The sequence below is a fragment of the Cicer arietinum genome, chromosome 5 (assembly GCF_000331145.2).
Source record: "Cicer arietinum cultivar CDC Frontier isolate Library 1 chromosome 5, Cicar.CDCFrontier_v2.0, whole genome shotgun sequence".
NCBI classification, from domain to species: domain Eukaryota; kingdom Viridiplantae; phylum Streptophyta; class Magnoliopsida; order Fabales; family Fabaceae; genus Cicer; species Cicer arietinum.
In genome coordinates, this window is record NC_021164.2 from 51,499,564 (window position 1) to 51,518,769 (window position 19,206).

A 19,206-nucleotide genomic window follows, 5' to 3' on the forward strand; every position below is an offset into this window, starting at 1 on the left:
TATAAGCCATGTAATTTGAACTGAGTTCATGTAATTTATTTGTTTGAATATGTTTAATTGTTTTATATAAGCAGCCATGTATTTGATTTTCTGCTTATATTTAGCTTGATCTTAGTGTTTTATACTAAGTTCATGTAATTTAATATAAACTAGTAATTTACATGAACTGAATATAAACTAGCAATTTACATGACCTGAACTGAACTGAAAAAAAAAATCCAAATATAAGTAATTTACATGAACTATACTGAATATAAACTAAGGAGGTCATAAAGCTTTGTTTTATACCAAGTTAAAAGATCCTTTAAAAAAACAGTCATATAACATAAGAAAACAAAGAGGTCTTTTACAGCGCTTATAGAATAAGCGCTGTAAAAGAGCCTTTTAAAAATAAAATAAGGAGGCCTTTTAGAGCGCTTATTTGAAGAAGCGCTGTAAAAGGCTTAGGTCTTTAAGAGCGCGTTTACAACAAGCGCTTTAAAAGGTTAGGTCTTTTAGAGCGCTTTTCCAGCAAGCGTTGTAAAAGACTTCTAAAAAAGCGCTGTAATAGGGTTTTATATATAACAGTAAACCGCTTCAGTTTCCTATTCATTACGTAAACTTAATATCATCTCTTCTTCATCGTTCTTCTCTTCCTTTACGAACCTTATCATCTCTTCCATTACGAACCATATTTCCACGATCATCTCTCTCATTTCTAACCTTATTTCCATCCACGATTATCTCTACCATTACAAACCATCTATTTTCATTGAAATACGTAACCCTCATTACATATTTCTTCGAACCATACTTCAGTTTCTGGGAACCGTATTTCTGCGCATTTCTCCTACAAACCCTATGTATTTCGTCTACGTATTTCGTCTCACTATTCAGGTATTGATGTTATTAATTTTTTGTTATCACTAAAATGCATGTTGAACTTATACTAATACGTACTTAGACTACTGCATGTTGAACTTGTTGAAGTTATACTGAACTGCATGTTGAACTTGTTGTAGATAAATGGATTCTAACAAGGCTTTGGATTGTCAAAATGAGGAAGTTGTCAACACCAAGACTTACGAAAATGAAGTCAAACATGGTGCAACCATAATGCAAAAGGTCATAAAAGCAAGGAGCAGTGGGATAAAATTTGAGGTATACTATAATCTGTTTGCTGTTTATTTTTTTATCTTTTTTGAAAGCATGTACTTACTATATGAGTTTATTAGGTTGGATGGAATGAGAGTGGTCAACCAATTGACCCCAATAGCTCCATGTTTGTAAATTACATTGGGGCTGTTGTTCGTCAAAATATCCCCATTACAATTGATGATTGGAGAGATAAGGCGTTGAAGGATGCGAAAGATATATTGTGGAATGATATACATGTAACTTTTTTGATCAACTCTTTTGTCATTTATAATTTTTTTCCATTGAAATACTTTACTCAAACTATATCTTTATTTCGTTTGCAGACTGCTTTTGTTCTTGATGAGGTAAGAAAGAATTACATCTTGAGAGTTGCCGGGAAAATACATCGGGGTTTTAGATCTTACCTCTCAAATTTCTATCTAAAAGATAGTGATGGAAATATGAATGCTGAAGCTCGAAGAATATATAAACATTTTATATCAAATGAAGAATGGAGTGCATTTGTATCAAAACGTTTCGACCCCGCGTTTGTGGTAAGTGATTAATTTATTAGCATTTGTGTTTTATTATTCATATTCATAACGTATTTTAAATTTTTATACGATTGTTATTTTTTTATATAGAATATAAGTAAGACAAATCGCGAGAGGGCAAGAAATCCGACGCACCCATACAAAAAATCACGTATGGGATAATCACGTATTGTTATTTTTTAATATTGTATTTTATGACTTTAATATTATCACTTTAATATTTTTTAATATTGTATTTTAAAAATGATATTGAACTTATCTTTTTAATCCTACATGTATTTTAGGAGAATATCGAACAAAGTTTAGAAAATCAAGAGGGCAACAAAGCTAGTTGGAGGGACATTCTAGGTAAAGTGTTTAATGTTCTTGAATATTCCGGTCGCGTGAGGGGGAAAGGATTTGACGTAACTCCTAAAAGCTATTTTTCACAAGAGAAGCGCCAAAAACCATCCAATGAGGAAGTATTAGAGAATCTCAAACTCCTATCAGAGCAAGTGACACTCTTGGTGAAGAAGAATAAAGACATGCAACTCCCGGATCAGCTCCAAATGGAGAGTGAAAATGCGAGTTGCAACATTGGTATCAAAACTCTTCCCGAGGTAATTAATTACTTACTTATGTAATTACTTATATATTAACCATACTTATGTATTAACCATTGATTTAGGGTGTCACTCCATGCGTTCTATACTTATCCTCCCCTACTCATCGGAAGGTCGGAAAGGGAACATTGTACAATACTTCGGGAGAAGTATTGCACAACACACCGATCCCTGCGGGCCATGTCAAAGTATCACCTGTCATTGCTTTGGAACCAAATGCACCATTGCCTATACCGGACAACGATGCAGATATGAGGTTTTTGGACGAAGCAGTTGGTAGTTACGTGGCATGGCCCACACATCTTGTTGCCCTTGATAAGGTATGTTTAATTAATTGAAATGTATGTTTAATTGATATGTATATTTAATTGCTGATTTTTTTCCGCTGTTAACTTTAATTTCACATTTATATTTAGATTATGAAAAAGCCTAAAGGGAATGATAAAAAGATTCCCAGAAAGGAGTCAATTACATCGCCCGAAAATGTTTGTCATTTTTGCAGATTTAATAAACTGACATTTAACCTCATTTTTTAGATTGAATCAAATAAACCACCCGCACAGCAAAATAATGCCGGCAAACCTCAAAAATTGGAGGGTAATAAAGCTGGCAAACTACAAAAGCTGAAGGGTAATAAAGCTACCAAAGTTGCAGCTAAAAAACTGGATCGGGGAAAATCAGTTGCTGCTGCTCCTAAAATAAGTCAACCATACCATGCTAAATATGGGACGTGTCTTGACATCCAAGTAAAAAGGAATATGGGCAGCAACGACGATTCACGCATCATAACCATGAATAAAGCTATATTTGGAGATGAGTATGAAGAATTTCTTGAAAAGGAGCACATATACGAACTTTTCAACCATAAGGAGCTGAGTGCTACTGTCATCAGCTTGTACATAAGGTAAAAAAAATACTTTTTTAAATGCATTTATTGGTAATTAATCTAAGTTGAAATTTTCATTGAAGGTTTTTGTATGAGAAGTTGGTGTGCCTGCGCAGATTGTCAAATAGATATTCATTATTGTCTCCGCATAAGCTTTCGATGTGTAAACTCGATCCAGTGAATGTAAAAAAAATACATTGTAGATATGTTGTTAGGAAATATAGTGAAGGATAAGTTGTTCTTTGCACCATATAATTCATGGTACGTAATTATATATTATTTATTTATATCTTTTTTAATTTATGAGATTATTAGTTGTGTAAACAAAATTGCCAACCAAATTTTTGTTGTTGTAGGGCACATTGGGTGCTATTTGCAATCAATGCGACCTCTGAAGTTATATACTATTTAGATCCCTTGCACGACAATTACAACAATCACTCCGATATAAAGACTATGTTCGACACGTAAGTAATGTGTTTGTTAATGTATAAATAATGTGTTTGTTAATGCTACAATAATCACATTTATTTATTCGATAGTGCTTTACAAGTTTTTCGAGCTCAAAGAGGTGCTACAGTGTCGAAGCAAAAGTCTAATAACATCACATGGATTCCAATAAAGGTTTGAAATATATGCCTTTAAATTTTCATTTACAAATATATGCCTTTACAATCAATGTACAAATATTTTATTGATTTATATGTTTTATTTTATAGTGCCCTCGTCAAACGAACAACATCGACTGTGGGTACTATGTATTGCGATTCATGAAGGAGATTGTTGATAGGAATCAAACTATTATCCCAGAAACGAGAGGATATTTTCATTATTTGATTTTCATATATAAATTATGTATATATTTGATTCTAACTTATTTATGTTCAACTTTTATATTGCACAGTACTTTGACAATTCCAGTCCAACATACTCTGAGAAAGATCTAATTGAATTAAAGGAAGACTAATGTCAGTATGTGCTTGAAATGAAAATTATTTGATTTTCTGGGAAATAGCATGCTGCAAGGGATCTGAATATTATATGGTAGGTAGTTCTGTTCTGTGTAATAATGTTAGTTATATGTATATGACTAGGGCACAATATCTGAATATGTATATGAATATGCGTTGTTGTATAATATCTAAATATGTATATGTAGTTAAGTTATATATGTATCTGAATATGTTATGTTGTTGTGTAAATTAAGTTATAAAGTTAAGTTATATAGTTCTGTTTTTGTGTACTGATTGTGTGAACTGATTATGAATATGTTCTGTTGTTGTGTGAACTGATTCTGGATGAAAATGATTTTGAAAAAAAAATTAAAAGACAACGCTTTCTAAAAAAATGCACCTTTTACAGCGCTTATTTGAAAAAGCGCTGTAAAAGGTGAATAACAATGCATATATTGAATGCACCTTCTACAACGCTTCTTTGAAAAAACGCTATAAATGGTCACCTTTTACAACGCTTTTTAGCGCTTATTTGAAAAAGCGCTGTAAAATGTGCATTACAAGCGCGCAATATATCTACATTTTTTATAGCGCTTTTGTATTTTAAAAAGCGCTGTTGTATCTTTTTACAGCGCTCGATTCTACAAAGTTTTTTTTTTGTTGAAAAAGCACTGTAAATGGCTTAAAAAAAACGCTGTAAAATCCTATTTCTCGCGTAGTGTATACTTCTTTTATTTTATAATAAGTAACCTATTAGTAAAAAAATGTCCCAAAAATTTATAATTCTTTCAATTTTTAATATAATATTAATTAATTTTTTTAATTATTTGTTCAATTCTAAAGTCATTATTTTCCCTTTACACTAATAGAGTGTGTTTGATTGACAAAATAGTAAATATTAGACAAAACAAGACAAAACAATACAATACAAAACTTTACATGATAATTTTTTGTACTCCATTGTGTTTGATGATCAATGCAAGTGATAAAGAATTATACAATGCACCGTGTTTAATATGTCTATGAATTGGACAAAATAATATAATTTTTACTATAATAAAATTTATTGATATATATATATATATATATATATATTATATATATATATATATATGTGTGTGTGTGTGTATTAATGTTTATGAATGTAAATATTAATAAAGAAAAGGAAGGAGAAAAAATGATGTAGAGAAGACATAGAGATAAAAGGAAGGTAGAGAGAGAAGAGAAATAAAAGATTAGAGATAGAAAAAGAAAAAGATATCGGGGAGTGATATGAGAGAGGAAGATAAACAAGAGTGTACACAGAGAGATAAAAGGCAAACAAAGTACAAAGTGAGGGAGATAGAATAGAGAAGGATAAGACAAAAAGAGGAGAGAGAGACAAAGAGATAAGATAGGGATATAGAAATATAAGAGAGGGAGAGACACAAGACTAGAGAGAGATGAGAGGGGTAAAGAGATATAGATAGAGAGATGAGAGAAAAGAGAGATATGAGACACTAGAAAGAGATATGAGGGAGAGAGAGATACAAAGAGATAGAGAGAGAGAGAGAAAGATAAAGAGAGACAAAGAGAAAGTGGAAAGACATAATAAACTTTTAGTTGAAAATTTAAATGATATTTTGGTATTTCCGACGATTGTATTTTTGGGATACAAAATTGTATCATGGTTTAATAAAGGACAAAAATTCATGTTTTTGTCCAGTTACTTGCTCTCTTTTGTGTCCAATTCTATGATAAGTTTCTAAACCAAACAATGTACAATAAAAGTTGTCATGTCCAGTCATTTATTTTTTAACAAAGCAAACACACTCATTGTGAGAATACATCAATACTTGATTAGGGTAATTTAGTGAAAATAATATTCTCTCTATGATTTAGATGTTCTTCTTAGTATGCGTGAAATGTTAAAATGATGCGTTTATTGTGAGATAAAGAAAGTAGTTTTTTTTTCTAAAAGTAAATTATACTTTGTATACAAGTCTATTTTTTTAGAAACATAGAGATAAAAGTAGCTCTGAATAAACTAGTGGGTTAATACGGTTATTGGACCTTCTGCCATTATATCCCTAGCCCAAATAACCTAGACCCCCATATGCACGATAATGATCATGTGGATGTGGACCTTATCGCCTTGCTTAAGAGAGTTTCTTCTTTCATCCCTAATGCTCTTTGGATTGACTAATCTAAAAGTGTATTTTGACAACAAAAAAACAACTTTTGAATTAACTAATCCAAATATGTATTTCGAAGGCTTTTGAAAACATATGAAGTAAGAGAGCAAACTACAACAAGTGAAGATATCGAATCTTATGTAGGTAACAAAAAAAAGTGAACTTCTTTTACCTTAAGTTCTCAAAATTAAGTTTCCAATGTCTGTTTCAATTGAACAATTTAATTTTGTTTGTTTGTTAAAATATGCATTTAAATTGACCAATCAAACATGTATTTAAAAATATATTGAGCAGAAAAAATTACAAAAAAAAAAAAAAACAACAACGTAGAACAAAAAGAAGTAGTGTTACTGATAATCAAAATCATTTTGGTAACTAAAAGGAAGGAGAATATACTTTATAGAAGCATTAGGAAGAAGACTATGGTGTTAATGCAAAACAAATATTAAAACACTCTTTTTTAAATTGATTGAAAACGAATATTAAAATACTCTTTTAAAAATTGATTGAGGAATAATCGATCATATTGCTCAATCGAAAAAGATGGTGTTTTAATTTCGTTTTACACTAATGAAGAGTTTGATTCCTTACATTCCTCTCTCTCCAACACATATATATATAACATATACTAACATTCACCTATAAAAAAAGTTTGACTCCACTAATATTTTTTTTACAAAAACGTAAAGAAACAATTTAGATTTAGCTATACGTACATATCAAAAATAAAAATAGTACATAGATGCTTCTCATTTTAGTGGTAAAGACCAAACAGACCAAACACTGTTATCTTCTTGAGAAATTTACCACTCATCTTCACCTTTGCCTTCCATCTTCCAAAGTACGTGGAATAATTATTTTGAAATATGTAAAACATATTTCAAAATTTTAACATTTATATTGAATTTGAATAGAAAATACTCGCATAAAATTTTGTTGAATTCAAAAGTTTCACAAGTTGATCTCTAAAATTTATCGTAAAGTCGTGTGTTTTTTGTTCGTTTATTTTAAAGAAATTAAATAGTAATTGTATACATAGAACCCTAAACTCTAAACCCTAAACATAAAATAAAATAAAACAATAGTCACACAAAAACAAAATAAAATAGTAATCGTACAAAATAAAATAGAAGTCTAGAATAATACAAACTATAAACACTTTATACAAATGGTATCCTTGTATACATTGAAGTATCTCAACTAATAATTCGTGAACTTCACCATCTCAATTTATTTATCAATTGCACAACCCTATATAAAAGCAAGGAGGCTCTAGCATTCTGTGCAAAAGGTGATGAACCAACTTATGTAGATGTTGATAATGACACATGTGTATCAACTTGTGGAGTAGTAGGTGGGGCAAACATGGGGATTTGAGGATGTGATCACTTTCAATGGAACACAATTTTGCAAGTAATTAACAAATATAAATAGGCTAAATTACATTTGTGGTCCCTTAACTTAATTTCAGGTAACGTTTTAGTCCTTTATCTTTTTTTTTCCCCGACTTAGTCCTTTATTTTTATTTTAAATGACAATTTGATATTTTATGTTTTAAAATTTCAACAACGTTATCCTTTTTTAAACAAAAGTTCAAAAAAAAATTCAATCAAAACTCATAAAATTAATTATATTCTTCAATATAATACAAATTTCATCAAATTCGTGACGTAAATCTTTAAATAAACTCATATTTTCATACTTTATTTGATATTATTAGGAATAAAGGACTAAATCGGGAAAAAAAAGATAAGGGACTAAAACGTTACCTGAAATTAAGTTAAGGGACCACAAATGTAATTTAACTAACATAAATAATATAACAACAAAAAAAAAGTACAAAATTTCATTAAAAAATCTGCTAAATATAATATACTTCAAATATACTTACTATTAATTGAAAAACTTAATTAATTAAAATTCATATCTCGTTTCCATATCCTATGAATTGTTTGGTGTTCATATTGTATCAACACCGATGTGATGAAGGGTCCAAGGAGCCCATGCTCCTAATCCTCTTGTACATCATGGTCCATATGGTCATGCTCTTGATGGTTCACTTGGTCAATCCTCTTGATACTCCATCAACTTATGCACATCCTCATCAATTTCCAAAGATTGTCCACCACGCATATAAGGAATGGACGGGTCATGTCAATGTCCTATCTCAATCTTTACGGCTTTCTAAACTAATCCAAAGACAATTCCCTTTAATTGTTTCATATGCTACGACAATCAACAAATCTCAAAGTCAGTCGCTTGACATAGTTGAATTGTGTTTCCTAAGATCTGACTTTAGTTATAGACAACTTTATGTTGCTATTTCCAAAGTTCGAAGCAAAAAAGGATGGAAATTTTAATCCATAATTCTAAGATTAAATTCACACCAGTTATAACAAATGTTGTTGCAACATAGAGTATATTATTGTGAATTTAAAAATTTGTTGAAGTCACACATTGGAAAAAAAAAAAATTTGTGTAAATTCAAGTGGAAAGAAATATATTTTTTAAAATTCAAGTCCCACATTGGAAATAATTTTTTTTGAAGTCACACATGAGAAAACTCTCATATTTTGAGTAGTTTTCAACTCTATAAATATTAAAGTCACACATTGGATATAAAACATATGTGAGTTTGCTCCCATCACTATATAATGAGTTTCAAACTATTGTGAAAAGTACACCAAAGTTGGATGGATTTCCTAACTTTATATTTTCTTTCTTTTCTACTTTGCTCGCCTAATTTACGAGCCACTTCTTCCTTTTTTTTTTTTTATTTTTTTTTTATCTTTTTTGTCTTATGTCCCTTCGATATTTTAAAGCAGTTTTGTATTGTTGTCTCTTCGATTTTTAGAGTGGTTGTTATGCTGTAGTCCATTAGTTTTTTAGAGTGGTTTTTATGCTGTAGTCCTTTCGTATTTTAGAGCAGTTGTTATGCTGTAGTCCCTTTGATTTTTAGAGCGGTTTTGTTCCGTAGTCCTATCGGTTTTTAGAAAGGTTGTTATACTATAGTTCTGTCAATTTTTGAGTGGTCCTAATACCACTATCCTTTTAGAGTAGTTTTTGTGCCGTAGTCTTTTAGAGCAATTTTCTAAAGTGCAGTGAAACTCTAATACTGTGAATCTAGACTTTTTTATCTTGGGGATTTCGTGATTGATAGTCTGCCTTGCACAATTTGGACAGTGCCGCAAAACGTCTTAAAGAGAGCAACCTAGTCCGCGACTCAACCCATTAATATATCCGGTGGTATAAATTGTGATTTTTAAACAATTTTCTGAAACTAAAAAATAATAATTTAAGACGTTTTTTTTCTGCTATGTCAACTGAAGAGATTATTGAATTTGATTCTGTTGCGTTTGATATTGAACACATTTTTCACAAAATTGGTCTAATAAATACATTATTATATATCTTTACATATGGACACATTTTTTACAAAATTTGTCTAATAAATAAATTATTATGTATCTTTACATAACACAATTGCATAATACAATATCAACAACCACCGCTCAAAATACTACTAACAAATTAATAATTGAGAGAGTGTTTAATAATGTGTATTAGAGAATTTGATCTTAATATTTTTCTAAAATTATATTTGTTGTTTTTTGAATTTCAAAAAATTGTTTCAAAATAAATTTATGTAAGGAGGCTCTAGCATTCTGTGCAAAAGGTGATGAACCAACTTATGTAGATGTTGATAATGACACATGTGTATCAACTTGTGGAGTAGTAGGTGGGGCAAACATGGGGATTTGAGGATGTGATCACTTTCAATGGAACACAATTTTGCAAGTAATTAACAAATATAAATAGGCTAAATTACATTTGTGGTCCCTTAACTTAATTTCAGGTAACGTTTTAGTCCTTTATCTTTTTTTTTCCCCGACTTAGTCCTTTATTTTTATTTTAAATGACAATTTGATATTTTATGTTTTAAAATTTCAACAACGTTATCCTTTTTTAAACAAAAGTTCAAAAAAAAATTCAATCAAAACTCATAAAATTAATTATATTCTTCAATATAATACAAATTTCATCAAATTCGTGACGTAAATCTTTAAATAAACTCATATTTTCATACTTTATTTGATATTATTAGGAATAAAGGACTAAATCGGGAAAAAAAAGATAAGGGACTAAAACGTTACCTGAAATTAAGTTAAGGGACCACAAATGTAATTTAACTAACATAAATAATATAACAACAAAAAAAAAGTACAAAATTTCATTAAAAAATCTGCTAAATATAATATACTTCAAATATACTTACTATTAATTGAAAAACTTAATTAATTAAAATTCATATCTCGTTTCCATATCCTATGAATTGTTTGGTGTTCATATTGTATCAACACCGATGTGATGAAGGGTCCAAGGAGCCCATGCTCCTAATCCTCTTGTACATCATGGTCCATATGGTCATGCTCTTGATGGTTCACTTGGTCAATCCTCTTGATACTCCATCAACTTATGCACATCCTCATCAATTTCCAAAGATTGTCCACCACGCATATAAGGAATGGACGGGTCATGTCAATGTCCTATCTCAATCTTTACGGCTTTCTAAACTAATCCAAAGACAATTCCCTTTAATTGTTTCATATGCTACGACAATCAACAAATCTCAAAGTCAGTCGCTTGACATAGTTGAATTGTGTTTCCTAAGATCTGACTTTAGTTATAGACAACTTTATGTTGCTATTTCCAAAGTTCGAAGCAAAAAAGGATGGAAATTTTAATCCATAATTCTAAGATTAAATTCACACCAGTTATAACAAATGTTGTTGCAACATAGAGTATATTATTGTGAATTTAAAAATTTGTTGAAGTCACACATTGGAAAAAAAAAAAATTTGTGTAAATTCAAGTGGAAAGAAATATATTTTTTAAAATTCAAGTCCCACATTGGAAATAATTTTTTTTGAAGTCACACATGAGAAAACTCTCATATTTTGAGTAGTTTTCAACTCTATAAATATTAAAGTCACACATTGGATATAAAACATATGTGAGTTTGCTCCCATCACTATATAATGAGTTTCAAACTATTGTGAAAAGTACACCAAAGTTGGATGGATTTCCTAACTTTATATTTTCTTTCTTTTCTACTTTGCTCGCCTAATTTACGAGCCACTTCTTCCTTTTTTTTTTTTTATTTTTTTTTTATCTTTTTTGTCTTATGTCCCTTCGATATTTTAAAGCAGTTTTGTATTGTTGTCTCTTCGATTTTTAGAGTGGTTGTTATGCTGTAGTCCATTAGTTTTTTAGAGTGGTTTTTATGCTGTAGTCCTTTCGTATTTTAGAGCAGTTGTTATGCTGTAGTCCCTTTGATTTTTAGAGCGGTTTTGTTCCGTAGTCCTATCGGTTTTTAGAAAGGTTGTTATACTATAGTTCTGTCAATTTTTGAGTGGTCCTAATACCACTATCCTTTTAGAGTAGTTTTTGTGCCGTAGTCTTTTAGAGCAATTTTCTAAAGTGCAGTGAAACTCTAATACTGTGAATCTAGACTTTTTTATCTTGGGGATTTCGTGATTGATAGTCTGCCTTGCACAATTTGGACAGTGCCGCAAAACGTCTTAAAGAGAGCAACCTAGTCCGCGACTCAACCCATTAATATATCCGGTGGTATAAATTGTGATTTTTAAACAATTTTCTGAAACTAAAAAATAATAATTTAAGACGTTTTTTTTCTGCTATGTCAACTGAAGAGATTATTGAATTTGATTCTGTTGCGTTTGATATTGAACACATTTTTCACAAAATTGGTCTAATAAATACATTATTATATATCTTTACATATGGACACATTTTTTACAAAATTTGTCTAATAAATAAATTATTATGTATCTTTACATAACACAATTGCATAATACAATATCAACAACCACCGCTCAAAATACTACTAACAAATTAATAATTGAGAGAGTGTTTAATAATGTGTATTAGAGAATTTGATCTTAATATTTTTCTAAAATTATATTTGTTGTTTTTTGAATTTCAAAAAATTGTTTCAAAATAAATTTATGTCAACGAAGATATTACTGGGTGGAGTCGCAGACTAGGCCGCTCTCTTTAAGACATTTCGTGATGCTGTCAAAATTGTGCAAAACAGACTATCAACAACGAGGTCTCTAGGATAAAACAACCAAGACAAACTGTATTGGAGTTCTACTGCATCATAGAAAAATATTTTAGAAATACACTTTCAATATGATGGTTAAAATCACTCTCAATATGACGGTTAAAGTCACTCTCAATATGGTGGTTAAAGTCACTCTCAATATGGTGGTTAAAGTGATTTGCAATATGATACTATGACCACTCATAAATCAAAAGGATTACGACACAAAAATCGCTAAAAAAGTACTATGGTATTAAGACTACTCAAAATTGAAGGGACTACGGTATAAAAACCTCTCTAAAAAAATAGTGATATTATGACCACTCAAAAATCAAAGGGACTACAAAGAAGTGGCTCGGAAATACATCGACCAGAAAAGAGGGAGAAAAGAGAAACTAGAGAAATGCATCAAACTTTAGTGTGCTTTTTACAAGAGTTTAACACTCTTTATATAGTAATAGAAGCCAACCCATATATTTTTTCTATCAAATGTGAGACTTTAGTATTTATAGAGTTGTAAACTACTCAATATACTAGAGTTTTTCGATGTGAGACTTCAACAATTTTTAAATTCACATACTAACATACTCTATGTTCCAACAATCCCTCACTTTGTGCATAAGTAGAGGTGTTTCATGACTTGAACCTTTGCATAGTAAGTGAGATTCGGATTCAACAAGAGTAACTCGTAATCTTGAATTCTATATCTGACATCAAACTCATACACAACCTTTTCATAGGGCGTATTCTCAAAAGCTCATGCATTAATGGTCCTACACCGTTATCCTTATATAGTGAACGTCTTAAGAATTCTGCCTCAAAATTTATAGGAAGCGGCCCCACTTTCACATTCACATAGGTGAGTCTATCAAGAGTACTCCCGTAGCTAGGTACTCCACTCCACAAGGAGTATAAATCTCATTAAGAGTTTCTATTATCTCATCCTATCATCGCTTCAGGAATCATGCTTCTCTGATATATAATAGCATGTTCATCTCATATCACTTCACGACTTGTTATTACCTATTGAATCTAATTCTTGAGATCTCTAATCATTGTTTATATTGCAATAATACTTCTTGAATATATTGCAAGAATACTTCTTATCATTGTTTATGAATGTGATATAGCGAAAGTAGTCCCCCATTTTGTTTTTTTCCAGTTTTGGTCCCTCAACCATAATTTTGGTCCAAAACTTGATGAAATTTCATTTTATTTATTTATTTATTTATTTAAGTCACACTATGCCTCAAGATCTCGTTTGCAACAATTGTATCTGAAATCTATGATCATAAATAGTGTGGTACGGTTTTAAAAAATGAAATTTCATCAAGTTTTGGATCAAAATTCTGTTTGGGGGACCAAAACTGGGGTGAAACAAAATGGGGGGACTACTTTCACGATTCAGCTAAAATATGAGGACCAAAATTACAATTAAGCCTAAATAAAAAGAACATGTGATATATGGTTGGGCTAGTTTCTAAAATTATTTAACTTTTTACTTATGTTTTAAATTCTAAGATATTAGTCTGTAGTAAAATAATAATAATAAAATACTTATCTTTTTTTATTATCCTTATTTTTCTTATTGTCTGCTAACAAATACAAAATAATATTGATAATATTTATTAGTTTTAAATCAAAATTTCACTAATAATTACAAGCGAGATATTTGTCTCATAAATTTACACATGAGAACTAAGAAGTAACATATGAGCAATTTCTTTAAGTCTTTTTAATCTAATTATTTTAAACTATTATTAAATTTTTGTTGGATATAATTTAATTTTCAAATTTTCAAGTAATTTTGATCTTATATATGCATTGTTAATAACATTATATATTTGAAAATAAGTTTTATTGATATTTTGAGTTGCTAAATCATTATCTTTAAATTCTCATGTTTTATTTTATTTTATGTTGTGCATATTTTATTTTGAGCAATTTCTAATGAGCAAATAAAAAATTTATCTCAATTTATTTTATTTTATAGTTATATAGATAAAATATGTCTGTTTGATTTATAAAGTTTTCTTTGTTCAAGGGAATTTTATGTTCTCATTTACTTATATGCAATTGTCTTGATATATGCATATAATAATGCCAAAGGTAAATCAAATATTTAGAATATCAATTATATGGTTTTATTTGGATGCATTTATTTACAAATTATTGTAAGAGTTTACTTATTTAAAAAATTAATAAAATAAAAATTTATTAATTATAACATTTAATATTTAGCATTTAATAAATTTATATTAATACAAGAATGGAAAAGTGGTAAAAATGAGAGATTTTCAATGGTCAAAAAGGAAACTCACACCTTTCTTTTCCTTCATTTGTTCTCTCTTTTCCTACAAAAATGTTCTCTTTCAATCTCATTCTTTCATTCCCGTAACTGAACCCACTTTGAAGAACACCAACACAAATCACTGTTCACTATCTTCTCCAACCTTCTAGTTTTCCTTTTTTTTCTTCCAAAATCTCCAAAAAACAATAGTTTAATGAAGCTCCTCAGATCTATCTCGATCCATTGCATGCACGATTCCACCCTCAATCTTCAAGAATCAACCAAGAATGATACCATCGAGAAAGAAAGAACAAGAGTTGGAATAGAGCACTGGGATTGAGGAAAACTAAGGACTGTCATATCACATATCTCCCCAAATCAGTTCGAAAACAAAATGATAATTCTTTTAAAATTGTGAGTTTTTTTTAGAATTGCTTTCACATTTGCATGTGGGTTATGAGTTCGAAGTCCATTTTTAGTTTTATGATTAAAGTTATTTTCTGGGTTTAGTTCTAGGTTTTCATAAATATGAGAGTGAGAGAACTATAAATTTTAACATGTAAGAAATGTCTTGTGAAAATGGGTTTAACTACCTCTGAAATCATGCATTTATGCATATGTGAAGTTTATAATGTGTTAAGAATATGTGATGTTCACAATGTGTTAAGAATTGAAGGAATAGAGTAAATCGTGATGAGTGAAATATGGGGTTAGTTGGTTTCCAAAATATCATCGTATGTCGTTCTGCCTTTGATTTTTCTTTGATTTTTCTTTGATTTTGCCTCTGATTTCTCTTTTATGTTTCTAGGAAATTCTGGCTCTAATTTCTCTGTTATGTGTTTGGGCAATTTTTCATGTGATTCTGTTTTTGTTCATGGACAATTTTGCCTCTAATCACGCCGCGTCTAGTTAGAATTTACTTCTGGTCATGTTGCCTCTGATCTAAGTTCCTTTGATTACGCTGTCTCTGATAAGAATTTGCCTCTAATTACGCTGCCTTTGATAAGAATTTGCATATGATCATGTTGCCTCTGATCCAAGCATCCTCTAATCATGTTGCCTCTGATCAGAAACTGCCTCTGATTCAAGCATCCTTTGATCATGGTGTCTCTGATCAGCAACTTGCTTTTGGTCATGCTTCCTCTGATCAGGTTGCCTCTGGCCAAGCCTGCCTCTAGTCCAAGCTTCCTGATGTGAATGTGGAATTTAAAATACATATTCACAATTTAAACAAACAACTAGCTAAAGTTTTTAGAATTGGCTTAGAATTAAGGTATCCTCTAATTGTAATGCATTGCTGAGTTTATGAAACAGTTGTGTGGGTGAATGGTGCATTGCATACATAATATTACAAATGCATTGCATTCATCAAGTCTTAACATGCATGGTCCAAGTACACGGTGAAACATTTTTAGGATTGTTCTAGGCATGAAACAATGGGTAAATGAAGAACAAGCATGACATTGATTGGAGTCATGGTCAGACCAACTTTACCATGATGTCTCGATTATCTTGGTGACCCACGTCAAGATAATGGAGAAACTTTTCCATAATCTAAGAAAAAGAAAAAGACATGCACTTTTCCAAATTTTTAAGTAAAAGAAGGAAATGTTAATTGGTATATTTTATGAAAAATTAATGTTTAGCATATATTGCCTATTATTTCATGATTAATGTGCATATGTGAAAAGAAAATTTTTAAACTACCCATTCCCTTTTTAGAATCACTAAGATTATCATCTCATCTTTTATTTTCTTATATTATAGCAGGTAGAAGTGGCTAATGCTTAGTTCCAATACTAGAGGATAGCCTTATCAGGCTTGTTTTGGATTAGTTTTTGTTTCAATTATGTGAATTAATGTACCAGGGAAACATTTTCATGGACTTTTGTTATTGAAGTTGAAATTTTATTTTTTAATAATCCATTAAACAAGAGTTGTAAACTATATATTAAATGTAATTATAAATTATGTTAATGATGATATTTTAATGTCTTATAATGATTGACTCTGTTTTTATTAAGATGTGTGAATTTATTGTCATATTCTAGATAATTAATAATGAGTTTTACAATTATGATTGTTAATTATTGATTCAAATGGATCAGAACAATTGAAACACATTATAGTAAGCATGAAGTTTATATATCTTTTTAAATTTGTTGTTGGCCAGACCAGTTGGGTCATCCTAGATTTATTATGAGGCAACAAGTAATTACAAATATGTGTGAACATATGTTGAAGAACCAGAAGATTCTTCAATTAAATAACTTTTTAGTATTACTAGTTCCAAATAAAGTTGGCAATTTGATGGAACGAGTCTCTCTCATATGAGGTTGTATTTGTGGATCAATAAATCAAAATATTTTTGTTGTCAACTCATGGCCATAATTTTTTGAGATTGTTGTATTAACTAGTTTGACTAAGAAGTTATTTTTCTCATAAGGATTTTATTGAAATTGATATTGAACATCGTATAGCATATGTTCAAACACAAAATAGAATTGAAGAACCATTCATTAGACGTCTAATTTTGATTTTCAAATCAATATTTATGAGATTGTATCTTAGAATTTTACATGGAAACGTGTCACGTATATCGAGATATTAATTTTCATGAGTTACTATATGTAAGTATTCCCCTTCTTTTATCATCAATTCATGATTAAGAACCTAATATTTCTCATCTAAGATACTTGTTGGGATGTGTTGTGTATATTTTTTAGTTGCTCCAATATAACACACTAAGATGAGGCGTAAATGAATATTGACAATACATATTGGATATGAAATCTCCATTTGTGATACAATATATTGAACCAAAAATTTGAGACTTGTTTTCAAATGAGTTTGTTGATTATTATTTGATGAATTAGTGTTCTCAATATTACAGGAAGATAATAAGCACTTGAAAATGATAATTGAAATATATTATCTCATATCGATCCTTATACAATCTAGTGTCTACTAGAGGTTCAAAAGATAATTCAATTGTAAAGTTTGAAAAATCAATTATCAATTGCTAATATTCCAATCAAAATTGAAGTCCCTGTTGGACAATGTATCATCCCAAATGAGTATCCATGCATGAAGTATAACATATTTGTCGATACCAAAGATAAAAATCCTCAAATAAAGAAAGGAGTTAAGAAAAAGATGGTCCAAGTGAGTATGAAAACTCCAAAAGAGTGTTTGCCATAATTGATTTTCAGTTCCAGAAGAATTGACCAAGTATCTAAAACTTGTGAAAATAAAGAGATTTTAATAAATTTTGTCATAAATAGAATAGGATGGAATCAAAATGAAGCCGGCATTGACAATGTTTTGCATTATAATATATGTAATTATGACAACGAGGATCGTCAATTAAATTAAATTAAAGATTATAGACAAAGAAAAGCTTGAAAAATAGAGAGAATCAATAAAGTGAAATTAAGCTCACTTTGCAAAGCAAAAGGTTTTTGGACTTGTAGTCCGCATATCTGAATATGTGAAGCTAATTATATATGATTACACGAAAATAAAATGAGAATGACAAACTACATATATTCAAGAGTATTGGTAAATAACTATCATTGATTTTGAAGAGACATATTCACCTGAAGTGAATTCAAAAACTTTTTCATACATGAAATACTCAACTTACATATGAAAAATGTTTACAAAGTATTTGTGTGGATTACTTGATAGTGATAATTATATGAAAGTGCCTGAATGATTTTATTTTTGTAAGACATACAATTTGAGCTCTTGAAGTGATTGCTTAATCAAAAGGAATAAGTTTTTTTTATGCTCTCAAACAATCTAGATGCAAGTTGTATACTATTTTTTAGCAAATATTATCAAATGAAGGATATGAGAATGATATCATTTATCCATTTTTAAGAAAATATTTGTACATAAATTGTTATAAATATTATCAGAACTCCTGAAGAGCTTCCAGAATCAAATTGACTAAAGAAAAAATTTGAGATGAAATGTATACGAAGGAAATAGATTTATTTTGATTGAATATTTGAAGAATAATATTTGAGTAAATTATGGTCAATATATGATAAGGATCTCAAGAGCATGAAGATGATTCATATTTTAATAAATTATGATAAACTTTATATATTTTACTTTGGTTTGTATTAATTCTTAGTTTGCTTTGATTCGGAAGTGTAATAGTTTTATTATTGATTTAGTTTTGTTATGTGTAAGTGAAGATACTTTACTTACTTACATTAAGTTTATTTTAGAAAAAAAAATAAGATGTAAGACTAATATGGGCCTAGAGAATGGTGTCAATTATGACCCATTTAGGTTTAGAGATAGACTTAGTATAAATAAGCATTTGTAACCTCATGGAGGGGCAGATTTTGAGTATTATTTTTGTGAGGCTTTGCTCTCTAGAGTTCTTGAAAGAATTCATCTTGAACTTATCAAGGCTGTTAATCCTTGTGGCGTTCTTTTTGGCTTATCAATCTCAAGATTGTGGCGCCATTTTGTTCTTTATTTCATT

The 19,206-nt window shown here is 29.8% G+C and overlaps 1 long non-coding RNA gene across 1 annotated transcript; it reads left to right on the forward strand.

The window, feature by feature from the left end:
• Window positions 1-14,711: 14,711 nt before the first annotated feature.
• On the forward strand, window positions 14,712-16,710 carry LOC101495751 (uncharacterized). The gene is made up of 2 exons (XR_190369.4): window positions 14,712-15,116; window positions 16,470-16,710. It is a non-coding gene; the product is annotated as an uncharacterized lncRNA (long non-coding RNA).
• Window positions 16,711-19,206: the final 2,496 nt, after the last annotated feature.